Genomic DNA, 22,955 nt, shown 5'->3' with positions numbered 1-22,955 from the left:
GGTGAACCCCCCATGCATAGTCTGATGCGTTTGTTGTTAGGGTTTGGGTGGCAGGGGGTAGAGTGAATGGCAGTCCCTTGTTTTGGTGGCAGGCCTCTGTCCACCAAAGTAATTCTAACCGTAGACAAGGTATGACAGGAATCATTGCTTCTCGATCCTGAGAATGTTGACACCACTGGTTTTTTAGATACCACTGTAGTTTCCTCATATGCAGTCTTGCATATGGAATTAGTAGAATGCAGGAGGCCATGAACCCGAAGGCTTGCAGTATTTGGCTTGCAGATAGCAGGGTTTTTGTGGCCATTAGTTTGAAGTAAGTTGTCAAATTAATTTGTTTCTCTGGCGTGAGGAAAGCCATCTGGGAAGTTGTGTTCAAGCTTGCTCCCAAGAATATAATTTGTTGACAGGGTACCAGATGTGATTTCTTTTCGTTTATGCTGTACTCCAGACAAGTTAGCACCTTCTGTACAAATGCCAGCTGATTCAAAAGAATGTCCTGGTTTTCTGCTTGAATTAGACAATCATCCAGGTATGGGTATATTTGAATATTTCTTTGCCTGCAAAATGCAATGACTGAAGCTAGGCAGTCTGTGAATACCCTGGGTGCAGTAGATAAGCCAAAGGGCAGTGCAGAGAACTAATAGCGTGTGTAGCCTGCTTTGAAGCGTAGGTATCTTTCGCAAGATTCCCTGATTGGGATGTGCAGGTAGGCTTCCTTTAAATCCAGTGTTGCCAACCAGGCATCTTTGCCTAACATACGAAGCAACTGATGAAGAGTTAGCATCTTGAATTTTGGAATCACCAAAAAGGTGTTTAAGATAGAACGGTCCAGGATAAGATGCCATGAGTTGTCTTTGCTGGGTACCAAGAAAAGTCTTGAGTAGAAACTTTGTCCCTTTTCCTCCTCTGGTACAGTTTGAATAGCCATTATGCTTAAAAGAGAGAGTACTTGCTTTTGTGCCTCTGCCCACTGATTTGGGGGTAGATCTGGCAAACCGTTTACCCCAGACAAGTTAGCACCTTTTGTACAAATGCCAAATGATTCAAAAGTATGTCCTGGCTTTCTGCCTGAATTAGACAATCGTCCAGGTATGGGTATATTTGAATATTTCTTTGCCTGCAAAATGCAATGACTGGAGCTAGGCACTTTGTGAATACCCTGGGCACAGTCGATAAGTCAAAGTGCAGTGCAGAAAACTAATAGTGCATGTAGCCTGCTTTGAAGCGTAGGTATCTTTTGCAAGATTCCCTGATTGGGATGTGCAGGTAGGCTTCCTTTAAATCCAGTGTTGCCAACCAGGCATCTTTGCCTAACATACGAAGCAACTGGTGAAGAGTTAGCATCTTGAATTTTGGAATCACCATAAAGGTGTTTAAGATAGAAAGGTCCAGGATAAGACGCCATGAGTTGTCTTTTCTGGGTACCAAGAAAAGTACAGTTGTGTACCTACCATAAATGTAGATGTTCGAGTGTATTCACTGTTGCAGTCATTACACTTGGGTTATCCTGCTGGCAGGCAACCCACAGTCAGCCCGAGTTCCAAAGTCTTGGTCCGGCGTCGGTTGCTGTCGCTTCTTCCCTGACATCAGTGAGCCAGGGGAATAAAAGTTGCAACCGATGCCATTTTCTTCAGTTTTTCTTGCCCCAGATGTCAGGTGCCCCCAGATAGGAAGGCTGGAAAGATAAAATTATGCCAAAAAACATGCATATATTACTATAAACATTTCCTTCATCTACAAGCAAATACACCACATAGGCAGTATAGAGATGAGAAGTACAGAAAAGTCCCCGCAATGGAAAAAGGGGGATGGTCGGTGGGTAACCTGGACTGTAACAATGAATACACTCAAACATCTACATTTATGGTAGGTACACAACTGTACTATGTTCATCGTGTTTCACTGTTGCAGTCATTACACTTGGGTAGAATCCCAAAGCTGAGGTTGGGTGGCTGGGTCTAAGTTGGATTTGGAGAGGCTAACAAGCCCTGCAGAACTGCAGTGGCAAAGCCTGCTCTGGATTTAGAGTAGAGAGGTAAGTGGTAGTGCTTTGTGTAAGTGTGCACTGAGCTCCAGGTTGCAGCTTCTAAAATGTCTTTGGTTGGTACTCCTCTGAGGAAAGCTGCTGAAGTGGCTGCTGCTCTGGTAGAATGAGGCCTAATGCCCTTAGTTACTGATTTGCCATGTTGTGCATAACAGAAGCGGATGCAGTGTCCTATCCATTTCGAGATTGTCTGCTTTGTAATAGGCTTTCCTTGTGATCCTGCAGCATATGCTACAAACAGTTGTTCAGTTTTTCTGAAAGCTTTTGTTTTGTCCAAGTAGAATCGTAGCTGTCCGTGTATATCCAAAGTGTGCAGAAGTCTCTCCCCTTTATTCTGGGGATTTGGGTAAAAAGTAGGTAAATGAATGGTTTGGTTTAAGGCCACATTGGAGACCACTTTTGGCATGAATGTTGGATATGTCCTAAGAGAAACCCTGTCCTGATGACAAATGAGGAAAGGTTCCACAGCCATTAATGCCTGTAACTCTGAGACTCTTCTTGCTGAAGTTATTGCGTTATAGTTGTTTTCCATGACAAGAATTTTAGATCAGCTGTGTTGGCTGGCTCAAAAGGAGGCAGTGTGAGTTTTTCTAAAACAAAATTGAGGTCCCAAGTAGGTACTGGCGCTCTCCTTGGGGGTCTTATATTTTTTGCCCCTCTGAGGTACTGTTGTAGTAGAGGATGTGAAAAAATAGGAGGTTCCGTATTGTAATGAGCTGAAATGGCAGAGGCATGGATTTTAATAGATGAGAAAGATAAGCCTTTGTCCAGCATCTCAGTTAGGTATTGTAAAATCTGAGGTGTGTTAGGGACAAGTGGTGCAAGCCCTTGTGCCTGGTTCCAAGCACAGAATCTCTTCCATTTTCCTGCATAAGATTTCCTAGTGCTGGGCCTCCTGGCTTCTAAAATGACATCCATAACAGCTTTAGAGAGAGGGGCAGTCTGAGTGGCTACATTATCTGCCATGCTGCCAGGTTTAAGGTTCTGAGTTGACTGTGCAGAATTTGATTGTTTTGTTGTGTCAGAAGATGAGGAATTTGAGGTAGACGCCAAGCTGGGCCTTGCGACAAACTCTTTAGGATTGGCTACCACTGCTGGCGTGGCCAGTCTGGTGCAATCAGAATCATTTTTGGCCTTTCTTGTCTGACCTTTAGTAGCACCTTGGTGAGAAGAGGCATCGGAGGGAAGGCATAGACTGTCAGGCCTTTCCAGCTGAATGATAGAGCATCCACTTTCCATGCCTGAGAGTGATACGTTCTTGTGCAAAATTTCTGTATTTGGTAATTGTGAGGGGAGGCAAAAAGATCTATGCCTGGGCGTCCCCATTTCCTCGTTATCATGCTGAACACTTGTGGATTTATCTTCCATTCGTGAGGATCCATGAGATTTCTGCTTAGTTCGTCTGCCAGTGTATTTTTTGTTCCTGGCAGGAATTGTGCCTGCAGATGTACTTGATAGGTCAGTGCTGTGTTCCACAAAGTCATGACTTGTCTGCATAGGGGGTAGGAATGTGTGCCCCCTTGCTTGTTTATGTACCACATAACTGTGGTATTGTCCATCTTTATTAATAGTTGTCCTGGATGTATTAGGTCCTTGAAAGCTGTCAGAGCATTCTGTACAGCTAGCATCTCTTTTTGATTGATGTGAAGATTCATTTGTTCCTTGGCCCACATACCCTGAATACATTTTCCTGCCATATGTGCCCCCCAGGCATAATCCGATGCATCCGTTGTTATTGTCTGCCTGGCTGTGGGTAAGGTGAAAGGCTGTCCCTTGTTGTGGTGACAGGCCTGGGACCACCATCGAAACTCCTGTTGTAGGCAGGGAATTAAAGTTATGATGACAATGCTGAGTCCAAACACTTTTTAGATACCATTGTAGTTTCCTCATATGCAGTTTTGCATATGAAATTAGTAGAATGCAGGATGCCATGAAGCCCAGGGCCTGCAGAATTTTTCTTGCAGGGAGCTGGGTTGTTGTTGCCTCATTTGAAAATAATGAGTCAGTTGCCTTTGCTTGTCTGGCGTGAGATAAGCCATCTGGGCAGTTGTATTTAAGCTTGCACCCAGGAATATTATCTCTTGAGAGGGCACTAGTTTTGATTTCTTTTCGTTTACTGTGTACCATAGGCAAATTAGCAATCTTTTTACAAATGCCAGATGCTTTAGAAGAATGTCCTTGCTCTCTGCTTGAATGAGGCAGTCGTCCAAGTAGGGATATATTTGAATTCCTTTTTGTGTGCAACATGCAATTACTGGTGCCAGGCATTTTGTGAAGACCCTGGGCGCAGTAGATAAGCCAAAGGGCAGTGCAGAGAATTGGTAATGCATTGAGCCTGCTATGACTCTGAGGTATCTTCTGCAAGATTGTCTGATTGGAACATGCAGGTATGCCTCCTTCAGGTCCAAAGTAACTAGCCAAGCCTTCTTGCCCAGCATGGACAGAAGTTGCTGTAGTGTTAACATTATGAATTTTGGAACATCCAGGAAAGTATTTAGGATCGACAGGTCCAGTATTGGTCTCCAGGCTTTGTCCTTTCTGGGTACTAAGAAAAGTCTTGAGTAAAATCCTTGTCCCTGTTCTTGCTGTGGAACTTTCTGAATTGCTCCCATGTGCATAAGATCAGCAATCTGTTTTTCTGCCTCTGCCCATTGGTTTTGTGGCAGGTCTGGCATACCTTTTGGTTTTGGAAGCGTGTGGAAGTGGAACCTGTAACTCTGAGAAACAACATTCAGCACCCATTTGTCCTGGGTGATCATGTGCCAATTTCTTGAGAAAAGTGCTAGCTTTCCCCCTAGAGGTGCTGTCAAAAGGTAATTGCTTGGCATTTGCACAGGGAAGTCATTGGGACTGTTTCCTATAAGGTTGTGATTTGTCTTCCCTTCCTTTGGGGGCTGAGGCACCCCATTGTTTAGGTCTGTAGGAGCCTTGGGGCTGAGATCTGCCTCTTGGGCGTCTGTATCTGCCTCTTTGTGGCCTAACACCGGAAAGGACCAATTTTTTGAATACCAGTTTCTACTAAATCTAGGTGGTTGAACCTGTAAGAAATCTTTCACTGTCTGCATTGACTTTGCTTTATCCTCCATTTTCTTTAACACCTCTTCTTCCTTAAAACCAAAGTATCATGCTGTAATGGAGCATCCAATAATTTTACTTTAACATGGTCAGGTAAACTTTGTTCTTTCAACCAAGCATGCCTTCGAATAACAGAGCCTATAACTGCGGCTCTACAAGAAGCCTCTAATGAATCAAAACCACATTGCAGAGTATGCTTTCCCACTTGTTCAACTGCATGCAATATATCCTGCATTTCCTTGCTGTCAGGACTTTCTGTATTTGAAACCATTTTCTGCTTTAACAATGATATGAGGTACTGTTGATATTTAAGCATGTGAAAGTGACAGTTTAAAGCTCTTACAGCTAAAGTAGCAGAAGTGTAAACTTTTTTCCATCTGTCCAGAGCTCTGGAATCCCTATCCGAGGGTACAGGATTTTTAGCAGTGGAAGCCTTAACCCCTTTAGGACCCTAAGAAATTGTTTCTGGGTCTGCAGCGGGGTTTTTGTAAAAAAATTTATGAGAATCAGGGACCATGTAGTACCTGTCTGGCTTGACTGGTGCAGGGGGTAAGGAATCAGGAGACAGGCTGGATTCAGAAAAAACATCATCCACAATATCAAGCACAGGGGGGATAGCTAGAGGCCTGTGCTGAGGCAATAATAGGAAGTCTCTGAGCCTTTTCTTGGATTCTGAATAATCCTGGCTCTCCCAATGGAAATGCTCCATCATGGTGGCAAGGGTTTCCCCAAAAGAATAATCCTCAGGCGGAGAGGCTGAAGGAATGGACTCTTCTGCATCAGAGTCCTCATAGGGAGGGACAGAATATCCCTGATCAGAAGAGGAATCAGAGGAAATGGAAACTTGATCAGAGGAATCATAATCAGTGTCTTGCCTAGGCTTTTTGTCAGGAGGGGGATGGGAACACCTGATTAAAGTAATTAGGTCTTCGGCCATTTTAAGCATCTGTTTCTTTGGCATGCATGACTGTTCTGGAGAATGCTGTACTTGTTTTCTTGTCTTTAATGGTGTTTTTGACTTTGCCTTTGCTGCTGTAGTGGGCTTAATTGTAAGCTGTGAAGGTCTGAAAACACCTTCAGAAGCCGATGCCTGCTCAGCGGCTCCGGACCCATCTGAGGGTATAGATTCCATAGGCTCAATACCTTGAGTTTCCACAAGCCTCAGTGTCTCCACGTGGCTGTCAGTTACTGCCTGTGGCTCTGAGGTAGCGGGTGTCAGGGGCTGCTAAAGCGTCTCACTGAGAACCGGCGACTGGCCTAGAAGAGGCTTCGTCGTCGGTTTTGGACCTCGGATGCCTGTCCTTTTCTTTGTCTTTGCATTTTTTATAAGTTCCGGTAGTTGGTTGTTCCAAAGGCATTATGTAATTAAACCTTTGGCCAAAATAATGTAAAGCAAAATCAAACCGACGTTTAATAGTGCGTTTATTGAATCTAGCACAAAACCGGCAACTAGTAACGTCGTGGTCAAGGCCTAGGCAAGGAATACAGTAAGAGTGAAAGTCCTTATGAGGTATTTGCTTCTCACAAGAAATACAATTATTAACTTTTACTGACATTGGTCTGGAGCAAGAAAAAGTTTCTCCAACGGGGTACTTAGCTTTATTGAAGACTTCGGTTCTGAAACTCAATTTTGAAAATCTCAGGAGTCGGCCGACCGGCACTTGCGAACTGCTTTTGCTTCGGCACAGTGCCGCAAGAAAGACTGAAGAAAATGGCGTTGGTTGCAACTTTTATTCCCCTGGCGCTCTGACGTCAGGGAATAAGTGACAGCAACCGACGCCGGACCAAGACTTTGGAACTCGGGTCACCTGCCAGCAGGATAACCCAAGTGTAATGACTGAAACAGTGAAACACGATGAACATATTCTTGAGTAGAAACGTTGTCCCTTTTCCTCCTCTGGTACAGTTTGAATAGCCATAATGCTTAAGAGAGAGAGAGTACTTGCTTTTGAGTCTCTGCCCACTGATTTGGGGGTAGATCTGGCCAACAGTTTGGGGTTGGTAATGTGTGGAAGTGAAATCTGTATCCTTGGGAAACTATATTTAAAACCCATTTGTCCTGGGTAATAAGTTCCCAGTTTTTTGCCTGCAGAGCAATCTTTCCCCCTAAAGGAGCAGTCAGTTGAGAAGTGCTTGGAAGTTTTAAAGTTAAGTCACTGAGACAGTTTACCATAGGGGGGAGTCTTACTACTCCCTGATTTGGAAGTGGGAGCCCCCCACTGCTTAGTCCTGTGCGTACCCTGGGACTGAAGCCTGGGTGTTCTGCTTGATGTGAGTTTGGACTGAGAAAGCCTGGAAGATGCAGGAAAGGACATGTTCTTAGAGGGCCAATGCCTACTACATCCTGGAGGCTGTAGTTGTAGGAAATCTTTAACAGTTTGCATAGATTTAGCTTTTTCCTCCATCTTTTAAGTACTACTACTGCTTTGTTACCAAACAGGTGGTCCTGATTTAAGGGGGCATCCAGCAATTTAGCTTTAACATGATCTGGCAAAGATTGCTCCTCAAGCCAAGCATGCCTTCTAAGTACAGACCCAGTGACAGCAGCCCTGCAAGATGCCTCTAGTGAATCAAAACCACATTGCAAAGTATGTTTTCCAACCGGTTCAGCAGAATGCATTAAATCCTGTAAATCCTTATTTTTAGCACAGTCAGTAATCAACATCATTTTCTATTTAAGCAATCCAATAATATGCTGCTGATACTTTAACATATGAAATAAGAAGTTATGTACCTACCATAACGTTCCATGTTATTTGTCTTCTCGCCTTCTTTCTTGCTGGTTGGGTTCGGAGCCGATCCTCAGCTCCGACTCGGCCATCTTCAAAAGCTCGAGAGCTGCTTACTGGCTCAAGGCCCTCCCTATATCCCATGATGCCTGGCGCTAGATACCCAGATCTCATTTGGTAAACCTAACTACAAACATAAAAATAATTATAATAATAAGAATACAGTAAACTGTAGTAGGATGCATGAACCTACTGGAGAGACTGATAGTGAGAAGTAATAGCCAGAGAAGACTCAGCCAGTGATAAACAAACATAAGGAACTCTTCTCGGTCTACTAGGATAGGGGGATGGAGGGTGGGACGCAAGAAAGAAGGCGAGAAGAAGACAACTAACATGGAACGTTATGGTAGGTACATAACTTCTTAATGTTAAGTTGTCTATCTCGCCTTCATTCTTGCTGGTTGGGACAGCGTCCCTAGCACCTCATTCCTGGGTGGCTCATCGGAACAGACTTTTCAGAACAGTGGAACCAAAATTAGCTCTGCTCCTGGAGGCCACATCCAGCTTATAATGTGAAATGAAGGTATGAGGATTGGCCCATGTAGCTGCCGCACAAATAGTTTCCATTGGCAATCTTGCCTGAAAGGCCACTGAAGTAGCTAGAGCTCTAGTGGAGTGACCTTTTGGTTTAGCAGGAAGCTCTTTATTCCTTAATTGATATATAAATGTAATAATAGATGTCAACCACCTAGATAAGGTTACTTTTGACACCAGTATACCTTGTTTACCCTCAGCATAGGACAGGAACAGCTGGACTGAGTTTCTTGGTTCTATGCAAGTAAAAGTGTAATTGTCTATGAACGTCCAACTGATGTAATTTGTATTCCGCTTTGTTGGAATAATTTGGAAAAAACACTGGTAGGTGATTCAAATTATTATCAGAAGCAACCTTTGGAAGAAATGAAGGGTTAGTCCGAAGAGAAACTCTATCATTGTGAAAAACTAGGTAAGGAGGACGAACACAAAGAGCCTGAAGTTCATAAACTCTTCTAGCCGACGTAATTGCAACCAGAAGAAGGGTTTTTCAAGAAAGAAACTTCAAAGAATAAGAAGCTGCAGGTTCAAAGGGGGGCAGCATCAGGGAAGCTAAAATCAGATCCCACGGAGGCGGGGGATCTCTTACTGTGGGCCTGAGTAGAGTGGTCCCTTTAAGAAAAGCTTTACAAAGCTTATGGGACATGATGCTTGTATCAGCTAGGCCCATATGAAAGTTTGAAATTGCAGCTAGCTGAACTCTAATCGTGGCAGAAGAGGATCCAGCTCGAAAAAGTTCCGCTAGAAATTCTAAAATATGGTGCACAGGGGCTGAAAAGGGATCTATATTCCTGGTCTCTGCCCATAAGGAAAAACTTTTCCACTTACTAGCATAAGTTTTTCTAGTGGTAGACTTATGCGAGGATAAGATGATTTCACGCACCGAGTGGGAGATGTTCGGAAGCCTGGCTAAGGTTGGAAGTGGAGCAACCAAGCAGTGAGCTGGAGAGATTGAAGAGATTGGTGCAGCCCACCCGATTCATGGATCAGGAGGTCTGGAAGTGGTTCCAGGGCTGCTCCAGAAGGTGATGATGCAGGAACGGGAACCAAATTTGTCGAGGCCAGTAAGGGGCAATGAGGATCATCTTGCATCCCAATGTGGTAGCTTTCTGTATTAGTTTGGGAATCAGGGTAAAAGGAGGGAATGCATAAAGAAGTTCCTGAGGCCAATCGTGAACTAGAGCGTCTCCGGGAAGAGAGAGGAGAGAGAAGAAATTGTCGTACTTGCTGTTGAAGGGGGTGGCAAAAAGGTTGCAGCAAGGCTGACCCCATTTGCGGAAGATTTTGTCTGCCACAGTCTAATTGAGAGACCACTCGTGAGGCATGTGAATTGCTCTGCTCAGCCTGTCTGCTATAACGTTGGACTTCCCAGGGATGTGCGCTGCTATCAGAAACCGTTGGGAAGAGATCGCCCACTGCCAAAGTCTGAGTGCTTCTCGACATAAGGGGTAGGACTTGGTTCCGCCCTGCTTGTTGATGTACCATACTACTGACATATTGTCTGTTTGAACTGCAATGGTCCCGGTGGGAAGAGAGTTCTGAATAGCTTGCAACGTTAAAAGCACGGCCCTCATCTCCAAGACATTGATATGCAGATGGTACTTGTGAGGCTGACAGGTGCCTTAGACTGTTCTGCCCTGAAAATGCCCCCACCTGATCAGGGAGGCATCTGTGGTCACCGTAGCTACTGGAAGAGGAAGAACAAATGGTCTGCCCTGGTGTAATGATGGGGAAACCATCCATCAAACAAGTTGGTTTTTGCATGACTGTGTGATCATTATCATGTGAGACATTGGAAGTTGCTGGAAGGACCATTGTGTGAACAGCATCCACTGAAGAATCCTCACGTGAAAATGTGCGATGGGGACTAGTATGACAGCCGCTGCCATGAGACCCAATGCTCTTAGGATGAATCTGGCCTGAATTTTTTTGCATCCTAATAAGACCTGCACATGTCGTCGAATGTCTAACACTCTGTCTACTGGAAGTCTCGCTGTCATGTCCTTTGTATTTAAGTTTGCGCCTATAAAGGTGATAGATTGACAAGGCGACAATGCAGACTTTTCAAAATTTATTGTGATGCCTAGTTTGGAGCAAGCTTGGATGGTGTAGTCTCTGGCTCGCAGCAGGTGATGCCTGGTGGTTGCAGTAAGGAGCCAGTCGTCTAAATATGGAAACAGCTGGAATCCTTGCCATCACAGGTGAGTGGTAACTACTGCCAAACATTTGGTGAACACCCTGGGGGCTGTGGTGAGACCAAAGGGCAGAGCTCTGAACTGATAATGACTGGCTCCCAGTAGAGGAATCTTCTGGAGCGTCTGTCCATTTTGATATGGTAGTACGCATCCTGAAGATCTATGGAGCACATCCAACTGTCCTGACCCAGAAAGGATAAAATGGACTGTAGCGTGACCATCCGAAACTTCATTCTTTGAACAGACCTGTTTAGTCTGCAGCGATCCAGAATGGGTCTCCAGTCCCCTGTCTTTTTTGGTAGCAAAAAGAACCTTGAGTAAATTCCGGATCCTTGCTGGTCTGCTGGGATTGACTGGATGGCTCTTTTTCTTAGCAGTTTTGAAATTTCTTGAACTGCTTCATCCCTTAGATTGGGTGGAACATCTGGAAGGGATTTGTTGGGAATGTGTGGAGTGCGAAGGAAGGGGATTTTGTAGCCTTTGGATATGATAGACAGTACCCATTTGTCTAGTGTTATACTTTGCCAGGCTTTTGGGTACAGTGATAATCTTCCCCGACTGCCTCCGAAGGTGGACAGCTAGGCAGCACTTCAGGGATGCTGGAAGGGCTTGTCAGAGAAAGATTCTCTTTGGCCCTGATTTTGCGGACCCCCTCTGCCCCTAGGGCAGAGTTTATTGTTGTTCCCTCCTCTGCCCCTGGAGGGGAACTCTCCACGTGTGTCAGGCACGGCTCCCTGGGGTTTCCAGAACCACATTTTTCCACTCTTCTGACCCTTGGGATACGGTCTTGAAGGAGTGGAAAAACGGACTCCCACAGCAGAGAGAGAGAGTCTTGCCTTCCTGTTCACATCTGGTAAGGGTATCCCTCACCTGTGGTCCAAACAGAGCAGAACCATCAAAGAGGGTGTTGGTGAAAGACGCCCTGAAGGGTTCCGCAAAGTTGCATAACCGCATCCAAGCGTGCCTCCTCAAAGCCACGCCTGTGCCTGCGGCCCTACTTGCGCCATCGGCTGCATAAGAGATGAGCCGCATGGAGGAGTTTACTACTGAATTAAGAGTCGCCAGCTGGGAGGCAACCTTAGCCTGGGCTCCCGCAGCTGATGGATTTTGAAGGGCATCTCCTAGCTCTTTAAGGAGATCCCTTTGAAGGCGGGTAAAGTGGCACAAATAGTTCAGCGACCTCATGGAGAAGGTCGCTGAGGAAAACATCCGCTTCCCATATCTGTCCATCGTCCTAGATTCCTTATTAGGGGGATGGACAGACGAAGTTTCAGCCAACTGAATTGATGGCAGGTGTGTACCCAAGAAAACTGAATGCTGCAATTAAATCTAAAGGTGCTTCAACAAAGTATTAAAGGGTGCGCAGACTTATGTAACCAGCTTATTGTATGTTTTTTTTTTATATTTTTCCCCTAACAGTTTGTTTTTCAATTGAATTGTACAGGTTATAGGTGACATTAAAGGTGGGAAAAGTTTTGAAATAATTTATTTTGGTCTCATTTTTACATCACAAAAACCTGGCTTTTTTTACAGGGGGTGTTTACACTTTTTATATCCACTGTATGTAGTTGGGGGGGGGGCAAAGAATCCCACATGGGTGGGTTTGAAATATTGTCGTTTTTGAGATGGGGAAGTGTTGGCCAAGTGGTTACTTTCCCAGTCTCTCAGGTTTGATGAAGTGCATGTTTAAGGGGAGGAGGTTCATTGCTTTATATTCAATGATGTGCCATTCGATGGTTAGTCCTTTCGACAGTTATCCAAATCCAGTTTGCAAAAGCTTTATATGCACATTATGAGAACTTGTGTTTTAGGAATCTTGTATATGATGTGGTTGTCAGTGTTGTGGCCTTTACAGCAGTCGTGTGTCCATAGGAGCACATAATCATATTCTCACATCATGGCCATTTGGGAGCATCAGAGCCATTAAGTTCTCTATTCACTCTCATCCATCCATCCAGTGCTGTTGAGTCACATCTGACTGCTGTAGTGACCCCTTGAACAGTCATCACCATCTGTAGAGTTTACTCAGCAGTTATGGAAAGGAAATAGATTGTCAGTCTTCTTCCCTGTGTCTCTCACGCACACACCTGCATACAGTTTCATGTCACTAATTCACATACCACTTGTCTTTGAGTTGTGGGAGGAAAATGGAGTATCCAGAGAAAACCAATGCAAGCATAAAAAGGACACGTCGACTGTATACAGAAGGTACTCCAGTTGAGCGCCAGTGTATTACTGTGAGCCAGTAGTGCTGCTCAATTTACCACTGTCGTCATAGTCTTTCTAAAACGTTTCACTTGCATTGTTAAATGTTCTTCTTGTTTCACTGTTGCAGTCATCACACTTGTGTTATCTGCCTGCAGGTAGCCCTCAGTCGGCCTGAATACCAGAGACTTAGTATTTCTGTGTCGGATGCTGTCGCTTCTTCCATGACGTCAGGTTGTCAGGGCTATAAAAACAGGCAGCCGACACCATTACATCAGTCTTTCTTGCCAAAGAGGAGCCCGAAGCAGAAGCAGTTCACAAGTGCCAGTCGGCCACTACCTGAATTTTTCGATGTTCTTCGTGTTTCACTGTTGCAGTCATCACATTTGGGTTATCTGCTTGCAGTAGCCCTCAAGTCGGCTTTGTTGAAGCACCTTTAGATTTAATTGCAGCATTCAGTTTTCTTGGGTACACACCTGCCATCAATTAAAGAGACTCTGATTAACCAAAAATAAAGTTCAGCTGACCTAGTAGGATTTTCCTGACATTTACTCAGTTGCCTGCTACAGCAAAAGCCATGATTCTCAGAGAGCTTATAAAGCATCAAAAGGATCTCACTGTTGAAAGGCATCAGTCATGAGAAGGGTACAGAAAATTTCCACACTACTGGATATACCATGGAACACAGTGAAGACAGTCATCAAAAAATGTATAAAATATGGGACAACAGTGACGTTGCAAAGAAAAGGATGTCCCTCCAAAATTGATGAAAAGACAAGATGAAAACTGTTCAGGGAGTCTGCCAAGAGACCTACAGCAACACTGAAGAAGCTTCAGGAATTTCTGGCAAGCACTGGTTGTGTACTACACGTGACAACAATCTCCTGCATTCTCCACATGTCTGGACTATGGGGTAGGGTAGCAAGATGGAAATCTTTTCTTACACAGAAAAACATCCAAGCCTGCTAAAATTTGCAAAACAATACTTCAAGTCTCCCAAAAGCATGTAAGAAAATGTGTTACGGTCTGATGAGACCACGGTTGAACTTTTTGACCACAATTCCAAAAGGTACATTTGGCGCAAAAAAAAGTTATGTACTCACCATAACATTCCATGTTTTTTGTCCTTGATCTTACCTTCCTTCTTGTTGGTTGGGTTCGGAGCCGATCCTCAGCTCTGACTCGGCCGCATTCTAAAGCTTGAGAGCTTCCATTGGCTCGAGGCTAGACCCTATCCCATCATGCCTAGCGAGAGTTACCCAGATCTCATTTGTGATAACCCATAACACTAGGCTACAATATGCAAATATACAAACTATAGGCATATATAAATATATATGTATATATACATATACATATATATACATATATATACATATATATATATATAAATATATATATATATATATATATATATATATATATATATATATATATATATATATATATATATAAAAACCCACCAAGTCATTAGTAGAAAGACTCTTAGTCTACCCAACTCTTAAGGCAGGAAGGGAATCAAGGCCTACATAGCCAAAAGATGGATAATTCCTCTCGATCCTCCAGGAGGAGGGAGGAGGGTGGGATGCAAGGAAGGCGAGATCAAGGACAACAAACATGGAACGTTATGGTGAGTACATAACTTCTTATGTTCTGTTGTCCCTGTCTCGCCTTCCTTCTTGTTGGTTGGGACCGTGCCCCCAGCACCTTCTTCTTGGGTGGCTCAATGGAATAGACTTCAGAACCGTGGAACCAAAGGATGCCCTGTTCCAGGAGGCCATATCTACCTTGTAATGAGTGATGAAGGTATGGGGATTAACCCACGTAGCTACCATACAAATTGAGTCTAAAGGCAGCAGAGGTTGACAAAGCCCTAGTTGAGTGTCCTCGACTCTCTCCTGGCAGCTGTTTGTTCTGTGAATTATAGACCTAAGTGATGGTGTCTGAAAGTCATTTCCATAAAGTTACTTTTGAGACTGAAGTTCCTTTTCTATTCTCTGCAAAGGATGCAAACAATTGGTCAGATTTCCTGAATTGCTGTGCAAGTAAAAACATAACTGCCTATGAACATCCAGTTGATGGGAGTTTATACTCTGCCTTGTTGCCATGATCTAGGAAGAATACAGGTAGTTCTACTGACTGGTTCAGACTGAACTCTGAGCAAACTTTTGGTAGGAAAGAAGAATTGGTTCTGAGAGAAACCCCATCTTTGTGGAAACTTAAATAAGGGGGATGAATGGATGGAACTTGTAATTCTGATGCCCTCCTAGCTGAAGTAATGGCGGTCAAGAAAATAGTTTTCCAAGTCAAAAATTTTAGAGAACAAGTATCAGCCAGTTCGAATGGAGGAAGAATCAAGGCAGCTAGGACTACATTTAGATCCCAAGGAGGAAGTGGTTCTTTTATTGGGGGTCTCAAAAGGATAGTACCCTTTAGAAAAGCTTTTCATAGCCTGTGGGACATAACGTGGGAACCCATTTCTCCACATGAAAGTTTGAAATAGCAGCCAGCTGAACTCGGATAGTTGCTACTGCTGCTCCTTGGTTAAAGGTTTCAGCGAGAAATTTGAGGATCTTTGAAATAGGTGCAGTAAAAGGATCAATACTATTTTTGGCTGCCCAACAAGAGAAGAGTTTCCATTTGCTAGTATAAAGCTTTCTCGTTGAGGATTTGTGAAAGGAAATTAGAATATGTTGTACTGCAGGGGAGATGTCAGGAAGCCTAGCTAAGACGGAAGTGGACGAACCAAGCTGTCAGCTTGAGGGTCTGTAAGAAAGGGTGGAGTGTGCCCGACTGATGCACCAGCAGATCTGGAACTGGGTCTAGGATCCAAGGCTCCTCCTGAAGATGGGGCCATAGAAACGGGAACCAGATTTGACGAGGCGAGTAAGGGGCAATGAGTATTAGCTTGCAACCCAACGACTTTGCTTTCTGAAGTACAGTTGTGTACACTTACTATAAATGTAGTGTATTCATTGTTGTAGTCATTACACTTGGGTTATCCTGCCAGGGGTAGCCCTCAGTCGGGCCTGAATACCAGAGGCTTAGTATTTCTGCATCGGTTGCTGTCGCTCCAGGACTGACATCAGGTCATCAGTGGTATATAATCAGGCAGCCGACACCATTACATCAGTTTTTTGTGCCCCAAATGTCAGGAGCCCCCAAATAGAGAGCTAGGTTATGGTGGAACACCACCACCAGTAGAAAGTAAATACCAAAAATTTCAGTAATGAGTGAGGAAGAGAGAGAGTGAGAGAGACAAGGGGGATGAAGGGTGGGAAACCAGGACTGCAACAGTGAATACACTTGAACATCTACATTTATGGTAAGTGTACACAACTGTACTATGTGCTTCATGTTTCACTGCTGCAGTCATCACACTTGGGTTGATTCCCAAAGATAAAGTAAAGGGTGGAGGCAGTCAAGAAGAGCTGGGGCTGGCTAGTATGCCCTGCAAGACTGCGGTTGCAAAGCCTGCCCTGGATTTGGAAAAGATAGGCAGGTGGTAATGCTTGGTGAAGGTATGAAAAGTACTCCATGTTGCAGCCTCCGGACGTCCCTGGTAGAGACCCCTCTGAGAAAAGCTGCAGAGGTGGAGGTTGCCCTTGTGGAATGTGCTCTGACCCCCTGAGGGGGTGGTTTCCCATGGTGTTTGTAACAGAAATGGATAAAGTGGGCTTTTCATTTGGAAATGATTTGTTTGGATATGGCCTTGCCCTCCACCCCTTCTACAAAGCTGACTAGTAACTGGTCAGTTTTCCTAAAGGGCTTAGTCCTATCCAGGCAGAATCTGAGCTGTCTGTGCACATCTAAAGAGTGCAGGATCCATTCCCCCTTATTTTGAGGCTAAGGAAAAAAGGTGGGAAAATGAATAGATTGGTTGAGAGCCACACTGGACACCACTTTAGGCATGAAAGTTGGGTTAGTCCTGAGGGAGACCCTGTCAGCATGAAAAATGATGAAGGGTTCCACAGCCATGAGTGCTTGTAGCTCAGACACTCTTCTAGCTGAAGTGATGGCCAGATGCAAGGCTGTTTTCCAAGAGAGGAATTTTAACTCTGCTGAAGCTGCAGGCTCAAAGGGAGTTAACGTGAGCTTTTCCAACAAAAAGTTAAGGTCCCAAGCTGGGTTATGAGCTCTTCTGGGTGGCCTTAAATTGTTAGCCCCTCTTAGGATCTGTTTGATGAGAAGAGAGGTGGCTGTATGCTGTAATGAGCATAGATGGCATTGGCATGAATTTTAATAGAAGAGAAGGATAGGCCCTTGTGAATTAGGTCTGCTAGGTAATCCAGGAAAAGTGGTAAGGAGGGCTGTGCTGGTTCAGCTCCTTCAGCCTGGATCCAGGCGCAATACCTTTTCCACTTGTCAGCATAGGATTTTCTAGTGCTGGGACACCTGGCCTCAAGTATAATGTCCAGGGCTTGCTTGCTTCCATTGGAGGAGGTCAGGGAATAAGCTAGGCTGCCAGGTTCAGGGTCTGCAATTGTGGATGCAAGAATTCTCCATTCTGCTGGGTCAGGAGAGTTGGGATCTGAGGGAGGTGCCATAGAGGCAACGGTGACAGACTGCGCAGTAGTGGGTACCAGTGTTGGCATGGATAGTCTGGGACAATTAGGATTGCTCTTGGTTTTTCCTCCCTTATTTTGAGTAGTACCCTTGTAAGAAGATGTACAGTGGGAAATGCATAGATTGAGAGGTTTACCCATTGGAAGGATAGGGCATCCACTTTCCAGGCCTTGTTGTGAGGTTCCCTGGTGCAGAATTTGCTGAGCTAGTGGTTGTTGTGGGAGGCAAATAGGTCCACCTTCGGGGTACCCCATTTCTGGGTTACAAGGCTGAAGGTGTTGTGGTTCAATTGCCACTCATGTGGATCTAGGAGATTTCTGCTAAGTTGTCTGCCAGATAGTTTTGGTTGCCTGGCAGGAATTGTGCTAGCAGGTGAATTTGCATAGCTGAAGCCATATGCCAAAGGGTCATGGCTAGCCACTTCCTCCCTGCTTGTTGATGTACCACATCACTGTGGTGTTGTCTGTTTTGATTGATAGGCCCTGGAGAGAGTAGGGGTTTGAAAGCTGTCAGAGTGTGCTGAACAGCTAGCATCTCTTTTTGGTTGATGTGCAGATGTATTTGATTTGGGCTCCAGTGGCCCTGAATGCACCTGCCATCCAAATGCACACCCCAGGCATAGTCTGGTGTGTCTGTGGTTATGGTCTGGGCGGCATGGGGCTATGAAAAGGGAAGGCCCTTGTCGTGGTTGCATGCTGCTGCCTACCAAAGAAAATCTTTCCTTAGACAAGTTATCATAGGTATGACAGTTTCCAGGTCCTGAGAGTGTTGACACCAAAAGCCTTTTAAGTACCATTGAGGTTTCTTTATACGCAGCTTGGCATATGGAATGAGTAGAATGCAGGAGGCCATGAACCCAAAAGCTTGCAGGATTTTCCTTGCGGATAGCTGGGTTCTGGTGGCTAGTTGTGAGAAGTAGCCCGTCAGATAGGCTTGTTTTTCTGGTGTAAAGAATGCCATCTGGGATGCTGTGTCCAGGCTTGCTCCCAGAAATTCAATTTTTTGAGTGGGGACTAGTTTGGATTTCTTTTCGTTTATAGTGTACCCCAGTGAGGTCAGTAGGTCCTTTACAAAGGTCAAGTGCTGTAACAGCTTTTCATGACTGTCTGCCTGAATCAGGCAGTCATCCAAGTAGGGGTAAATTTGAATATTTCTTTGCCCGCAAAAAGCAATGGAAGGAGCCAGGTGGGTCTACTGTGGCTAACCAAGCATCTTTGGATAGCATAGGAAGAAGCTGCTGGAGGGTGGAGTTCTATCTGTAGCTCCCGCAGCTGTAGGATCCTGTAGGGTATCTCCTAGCTCTTTCAGGAGATTCCTCTGGAGACGGGTGAAATGGGATAAATAATTCAGTGACCTAAGGGTAAAGGCCGCTGAAGAAAAGACACGTTTCCCGTACCTGTCCATCATATGGGACTCTGTTTAGTGGATGGACAGAAGTAGAGGTTTCTGCTAATTTCTTCTTTGCGGCCACCACCACCATAGCATCAACTGGCACACCACTGGTTGTCATCTAGTGCAGTTATGAACTTACTGGGTCTCCCCGGAACTTGTTCCATCGATTCCAGGGAGCTCCACGCCTTTCAACTTACTACCCCTTGCAGTGGGTCGAAGGGCCGAGACACCCAAGAGGTGGAGGGTCAGAAACCGAATGCGTCCAGGTACAAGAACTCGTCTTCAGAAGGGGAAAGGGACTTCCAGCCACCCCTCTGCTTGAGGATTTCCAGGATGTCTGTGAATGAGACATCCTCAGAGAGGGACTGTGGTGACCCTTCTGAATCCTCCAAGTCCATGTCTGATGTCAGAGACTCAGGGGAGTCCAAATGCTTCCTCTTACATGTCCTTTTCCGAGGGACCTCTTCAGAGGGGTGCTCTGGGGAGGTTTCAGAAGAGGGGGGTCGCCCAATGGAGCATCCTGGGGCATTGGTTCCCTATGCTTAGAACGGAGGGATGGTGAGAAGGAAGACAGTGGCTCTGTAGGGGACAGAGTAGCTGAAGCTGAAGAAGGAGCTATCAGAGGACAACACACTCCTCATCACCTTGAAGGCACAACGATCCCGGCTCGAGAGGGTCCCTGTCTCCGAGGAGTTGAGAGACCTCTACCACACCGAGGGCGATGGCTCCAAGGCTGATGTGGGAGCAGAGCTCACCTGCACTGAAGCACCAAGAGGGAGAGTAGGGTCGGACAAGGGTCCAATGCCACTCCCCACCTCCGAGCCGAAGAGGGAGTGTCAGCCCCCAGATTCCTCAGCAGAGGCTGTATCGAGGTGATTGGAGCGGATGTCGGAAAAGAGAGACAGGAGGTTTTTGGAACCGATGTTTCAACCACAATGACTTCCATGCACTCCGGCTCCAAGCTCAAGTGAGTCCAAGGAGGAATAGACAATCCGGGAGGTTGTACAGTCGGCTCCACATTAATATGGGCTGGGCTTGATAAGATTTTTGCTAGAGCCGGTGTCTTGAGTAGCCTCTTCACCACCCTCTCCACATCATCATCTGAAAGGCTCGTGGATGACCGAGAGGAGTGGGTGGACGATCCGTGACTGCCTGCCACAGACTGAAAAAGCGGGGACTGTGGATCAGACCGCCGGAACAGACTATCAGTTTGGAGAATATGTCTGGTTTTCTTGCCCGATTCCCTTCCACTGATGTGTCAAAGGGCCCTTTTAATAAACCCCTCAAAATGAGTTTGTTCTTATGCTCCTGCTGGACTCTAGCACTGAATGCATGACAACATGACAAATGGAACACGAATGCTGCAGGTGCACCACTCCCAGGCAATAAATGCAGCTAGTATGAACGTCAGTCAAGTACATTTTTCGGGAGCAAGAGTCACACTTTTTGAATCCAGAAGGCTTGGATTCTTTGGATGCTTCCTTGGACAAATTTGAGTGGTACAAACAGCAACAAGCACAACAAAAGCTACAGGTAGCAAAAGGGAAGAAATATAACACTCTACAACAAACAGCAGCAGCACTATATCTAAATTCTTTTTTTTAACAGAAGGTAACAGAAGGGGGAGACCCTCTAAGTTAAAGGACAACTTCCAAAACCGAGGAAAGCCTCCGACTTAAATGGCTAACTCCTTAAGCTGAAAAGGGGGGGAGGAGGGAATAAGGGGAAACCCTCTAACTGAAATGGGCCGAAAGCAAAGGGTGACTCCACTAACTAAAAAATGGATTCGTAAGGGGAGGTAGTAGGCCTGAAGGAAAAATGACGGCCTGAACAACAACAACAAAACAGAGATAGGTGTAATCCTAAGAATAGACACCAACTACTACTAATCTACAGTAAAGTCTTCCCTGTAAAGATAAGCAAAGAATATAAGAAAAAAAATGAAAAACCTAGCCTGTGCCTGTCTCCAAGAATCTCGAAGCTTCAAGTGGCAAACGAGATCTGGGTAGCTCTCGCTAGGCATGATGGGATAAGGGTCTAGTCTTGAGTCAGTGGAAGCTCCCAAGCTTTAGAATGTGGCTGAGTCACAGCAGATCGGTTCCGAACCCAACCAACAAAAAGGAAGGAAAGATGGGGACAACATAACATCAACACTTCGCAAAAGAACACCATCCCCACGGTGAATCATGGTGGTGGCAGTATCATGCTTTGGGGTTGCTTTTCTTCAGTGGAAACTGGGGCTTTAGTCAAGGTGGAGGGAATTATGAACAATTCCAAATACTAGTCACTTTTCACTCAAAACCTTCAGGCATAGTACAGTTTTGTACCTACCATATATGTAGATGTTCGAGTGTATTCACTGCTGCAGTCATTACACTTGGGATGTTCTTCATCTCACATTGCTGCAGTCCTTACTTATGGGTAGTCCGCTGTCCTTGGTCGGCCCGAATACCAAAGTATTAGGCTGACGTCGGTCATGGGCGCCTAGATCTGACATCAGAGCGTCAGGGTATAAAGGCGCATGACCGACGTCATATCCTCAGTCTTTTTTGCCGCATGGTCCGATGCAGAAGCAGCGTTGCAAGTGCCGTTCGGCGTTCTGAAATTTTTCGCTGGAGTTTCAGACCGATACCAAGTTGGGCTAAGTACCCCGTTGGGGAATATTTTTGTTTTTTCTTGCCTCAGTTACTTACCGGATGTCAGAAAAAGTGAATAATTGTATTTCTTGTGGGAAACAGATACCGCATTGGGATTACCACTCGCTTTGTCTTCCTTGTTTGGGACCGGAGCACGACGTAGTTGGGTGTTTTGTGCTAGGTTTAATAAGCGCACTATAAAAAGTACAGTTTTGTACCTACCATAAATGTAGATGTTCGAGGATCCACATTGCTGCAGTCCTTACTATTGGGTAGTCCGCTGTCCAGTCGGCCCGAATACCAGAGTATATGGCTGACGTCGGTCAGGGCGCATTAGACTGACGTCAGTACGTCAGGGTACTAATGCGCATGACCGACGTCATATCCTCAGTCTTTTCTTGCCCCAGATGTCAGAAGACCCTAAAAAGACAAGGCCCAAAATACCTGCACCAAAAATATGTACAATATATACAAAAATATATAGAAAAATATCAGCATATAACCTCACCTACACAACCACCCCTAAACACAGAGGGGAAGGAGGGAGGGTAAATTGGACTGCAGCAATGTGGATCCTCGAACATCTACATTTATGGTAGGTACAAAACTGTACTATGTTCTTCGTTCCACATTGCTGCAGTCCTTACTATTGGGTAGAATCCCAAAGCAGAGGTAAGGGAGGCTGGCAAATCATAAAGAAGCAGGAGCTGACAACATGCCTTGCAAAACAGCTGTGGCAAAACCAGCCCTAGACTTAGAGTAGAGAGGAAGGTGATAATGCTTAGAGAAAGTATGCACTGAACTCCAAGTAGCTGCCTCCAAAATATCCTTAGTTGCCACCCCTTAGAAATGCTGTTGAAGTGGCAGTAGCCCTAGTGGAATGAGGCCTAATCCCAGCTGGAATCTCCTTGCCATGATGGGAATAACAAAATGCAATGCAAAACCCAATCCACCTAGAAATAGTTTGTTTTGACACAGGCTTGCCCTGCGAACTCAAAGCAAAAGAAACAAACAACTGCTGAGACTGCCTAAAATCCTTAGTCCTGCTTAAATAATAACGCAATTGCCTGTGTACATCTAAAGTGTGCAAAATCTTTTCCCCTTTATTTTGGGGGTCTGCATAAAAAGTAGGCAAATGAATAGTTTGGTTTAAAGCCACACTAGAAACCACCTTAGGCATAAAGGAAGGATTAGTGCGTAATGATACCCTATCCTTATGGAAAATCAAAAGGGCTCTACTGCCATAAGGGCCTGCAACTCAGACACCCTTCTTGCAGAAGTAATAGCCAACAGAAAAGCAGTCTTCCATGACAAGTATTTCAATTCAGCAGTAGCCGCAGGCTCAAAGGTTGTAGAGTAAGTTTTTCCAACACAAAATTGAGATCCCAAGCAGGAGTAGGAGCTCTACGTGGGGGTCTTATATTCTTTGCCCCTCTAAGAAACTGCTTGAACAAAGGATGCGAAAACAATGGTGGGTCACAATCATAGTGAGCTGAAATTGCTGCAGCATGAATCTTAA

The sequence above is a fragment of the Protopterus annectens genome, chromosome 3.part0 (genome assembly GCF_019279795.1).
Source record: "Protopterus annectens isolate FY-2018-M chromosome 3.part0, PAN1.0, whole genome shotgun sequence".
NCBI classification, from domain to species: domain Eukaryota; kingdom Metazoa; phylum Chordata; order Ceratodontiformes; family Protopteridae; genus Protopterus; species Protopterus annectens.
Note: the sequence above shows the minus strand (reverse complement) of the source record.